We start from the raw sequence: 3724 nt of genomic DNA, 5'->3' as shown, positions 1-3724 counted from the left end.
GGAGGGAACAGGAGAGTGGAAACACAAGTATTTTTGTGCCAACATCCTGCACACACAAACCTGGAGTTCTCCAGAAATTAGGACAGGTTGGGTGTGGGGTATCAGGGAAGAAAATAGAAGAGTTCCTGAGGCCAGAAAAAAGAGGTAAGCACATCACAGAACTAGATGAGAATTTCATTAGACTCTAACTAAAAACAGAGAGGTGTGATTACTATTTCCAGCCAGTTTCCCCATCACAATGGTCATGTTACAAACCAAGGCAATGTTGGTCTTGAGCCAGATTCACAGTCCCCTGGCCTCAGGGACCGTTGATCTTCTCAATATTTTTCAGGATCGTGTCATGTACAGTGACATATTGATACCTCAGCTCTGATATGATGAGCCAAAGGCTGATATATTCTTTCTCATCAATCTCTGTCATGGTGCGGTGATAGTCCTGCACATGAGGATATTTAGCTATTTTAGAAACCAATTTGGCTCTGTAATATAATATCTAGAAATCCGGTCCAGATAAGATGCAGCTTCGCTCTCAACAGTTCTTAGTTCTGTAACTGTTTCCTCTTGAATGGATACCCCAAAGTTGTTTCCATCCTCTATCCTGGGAATCAGGAGCTGTACCCACATTTTGACGGTGTTACATTTCTCAATCAACAGTGGATCTCAGGTTTCACTTTCTCAATAATGTGCACCAGCTGCTGGTTGCTTTTCAGCATTCCATTGGGCATGACAAACCCCTTGGTTCCTTGGAAAGCTTCTTCACACTCGTCCAACCTTCACTTTTTATAAGTGGGACCATCCAGTCCATCATGGCTCTTGGTGAGAAGAATGGGGTCAGGGACTGGGAGAGTCATGTCAGAGTGGATCTGAGTTAGGTTATGGATGTTTAAGATTGGTTCCTTCAGAAAACTATTAAGTTCTAAAAACTTCTTTGTGAAAAAATTTGCCACCAAGTCTGCCTCTCTTGTGATCCACTCCCTGAAAGAATCAACCTTGAGCTTCACTTCCTGATCCACCTTCAGCAATGAGGCCATGGCCGGGCCAGGCCGTGTCCAATTTGCTGGACACCAGAGGCGCTGTGGACTCTGGGGAGGTGGCGAGGGGGACCTGAGGAATCTCGGCTGACCCGGGATCTGGCTGCCCTTGCAGGCTCACTCACTGCTAGCTCGTTCCCTCCCCCTCGTGCTGTCCGCCCGCCTGCTGGCAGCCTGCTGCCTGGCCACTCTCGCTCGCCCTCCGAGCTTTCACCACTCATGCTGGAAATTGCCCTTTTTTCTTTTATTTTTAGTTGACATGTAATAATTGTACATATTTATGGGATAAAGAGTGATACTTTGATATGTGTACACAATGTATAATAATCAAATCCGAGTAATTAGCATATCCATCACCTTAAACATTTATCATTTCTTTTGTTGTGACCATTTAAAATTTTCTTCTAGCTCTTTGAAAATATACAATAAATTAGAATTAACCGTATGCACTCTACAATGGTGCACATCATCAGAACTCATTTCTCCAACCTAGCTGTAATTTTAACCAACCTCTCCCTATCCTCCCCTCCCTTATTACCTAATGGCCATTATTTCTGGCTTAAAGGTATCTCCCAGGTGCTCAGAGAGAGGAAACCTCAAATACAGTTTGTGGAGGGGAAGGGAAGAGAATCAACAAATGGCAAAGGTCACAAGGATATCAACCAGAAAGTACTCATTCCCTAAGCCAGGACTGAACCTGGGCTGCTATTGTAAAATGGCAAATTCTTAGCTGCTGAGTTATAGCACTGGGCAGTTTCCATTGCTCTTTCCGGAAAGAGTCCAGAGCAGTCAATTCTGAGCTTGGAATGGCTTGAGATAATTTTTAGAGGTAACTATGACATAAACCCCAAAATTCCAGTTCCTTGGATGGCAGAGACCAAGAGAAAGTACTGCCATGTAGTTACAAGGTCAGGCTCCAAAGGACATAAAACAGGATGAGAAGGAAACTTCATCCAGTTTTTAAATTTTTCAGGAGCCTGTAGCAAACTTTGCAGCTGACTAATTTACTGGGCTGGCTTGAACAGCAGGCTTATGCAGTCCTAAGCCTGTTTTCTATCCTAAGGTATTCCTCTTTATGATAGAGTAATACAGAAAGACAACTTGATAGCACAAAGTATACCAGATTCACTATAGTTTAACACTAGCCCCACACATCCTTCTTCCCATTAATCAAAACTTTACACAGGTGATAAACAGTGATGTTAACCATTCGTTCCGTTTTCACAAAGATAGAGAGGCCAGAGGCCTGACTGGTAAGAAAGCTTTACCCGTTTGCTGGCATTCCGGGTTTCTGGGTTCTCTTTCCCTGAGCAGCCCTAAGCCCTGCTCGCTGCAAAGCTCCGGGGGCCAAGCTACAACATAAAGGAAAACCATCTTTTTCTGTTTCATGGAACCACAGGCAAATAAATGCCTCTCATTTTTGTAAGATGCTGCCCAATGGTTGCATGAGGTAACCAAATTAACATTTTCCATCTTGGCCAGAGCAGTACACATGTGACAAAACAGACATTAGCCACTCCACTTAGCACCCAATATCGAACTGCCAAGGCTCACACTTGCCCCCAGATGGGCCCTTTCATCTTTAATCCAACCTCTGACCAGGACTTTCAACATGTGGTCTCTGACCAAGATGGCTGTCCCAAGTAACAGAAAAGATAGAAAGAGAAAGGAAAGGGAGAAAAGCATTGTCTGTGGTGAGGTCAGGAAGGTGAAGAGTTCATGGAGGTCAGAGAAAGACCCACCCATTGCAGCAGCACTGAATCAAAAGTTCAGGGGGCCGCTTGTCATAGTACAGGGATCTTCTCCAGCAGTCCCATCAGCTCTCAAAGAACTTCCCCCTTTGGGGAGAAGAAAAATTCCCCATGCCCCATAATCCTGTACATGCCTAATCCTGTCACCCATAGCTGTCAGCAAAGAGCACAGGGCAGATTAATCTAAAGAGAATAGCAGTTAACATCCCGTAATGCTAAATCCATTTTTAACCAGGAGAGACTTTGCTGAGAGGGGCCTCTAATCCCTTAAATCTTAAGAAGGACTCTAGCTTCCTAAATTGGGTCTTAAGCCCAAGTTTGGTCAAGTGTCCTTGCCTTTTATTAAGAGGGGCCTGAAACCCTCTCTGTCTTAGGAGAGACCCTGTCTCCCTTAAGCTGCACCTCTAACCCAATCCCATCCTTTACCCGGCTACCCACAACTTACCCAAAGTCAGCCAATTGGTGCTGCAGTCTATTTCCTTTGGCTTCAGGGTCTGCTCAGTCTTGTCGCTTTGTGGTCACCAGAAAGATGCTAGCAGAAAGAAGTCTTGACCCAGACCCCAAGACAGGGTTCTTGGATCTCACATGAGAATTTGGGGCAAGTCCATAGAGTAAAGTGAAAGTAGGTTTATTAAGAAAGTAAGGAAATAAAAGAATGGCACTCTACAAGCAGAGCAGCAGCGAGGTCGGCTTGAATAAGGATACTTATAGTTATTTCTGGATTATCTGCTAAACAAGGGATGGATTATTCATGAGCTTTCCAAAAAAGGGATGGACAATTTGCAGAACTGAGGGCTCTTCCCCTTTTTAGACTATATAAGGTAAATTCTGGATATTGCCATGGTATTTGTAACTGTCACGATGCTGATAGGAGTGTCTTTTAGCATGTTAATACATTATAATTAACGTATAATGAGCAGTGAGGATGACCAGAGGTCACTT

At 44.1% G+C, this 3724-nt stretch overlaps 1 pseudogene; it reads right to left on the bottom strand.

Moving 5' to 3' along the window:
• Nucleotides 1-298: 298 nt before the first annotated feature.
• Nucleotides 299-1108, bottom strand: LOC116543223 (annotated as a pseudogene).
• Between the last annotated feature and the right edge of the window lie 2616 nt (nucleotides 1109-3724).

This window comes from Sapajus apella, unplaced genomic scaffold (genome assembly GCF_009761245.1).
Source record: "Sapajus apella isolate SASKATOON/1434 unplaced genomic scaffold, GSC_monkey_1.0 scaffold184, whole genome shotgun sequence".
Classification (NCBI taxonomy): Eukaryota; Metazoa; Chordata; class Mammalia; order Primates; family Cebidae; genus Sapajus; species Sapajus apella.
The sequence above is the reverse complement of the archived record's forward strand: the minus strand, read 5'-3'. Positions and strand labels throughout refer to the sequence as shown.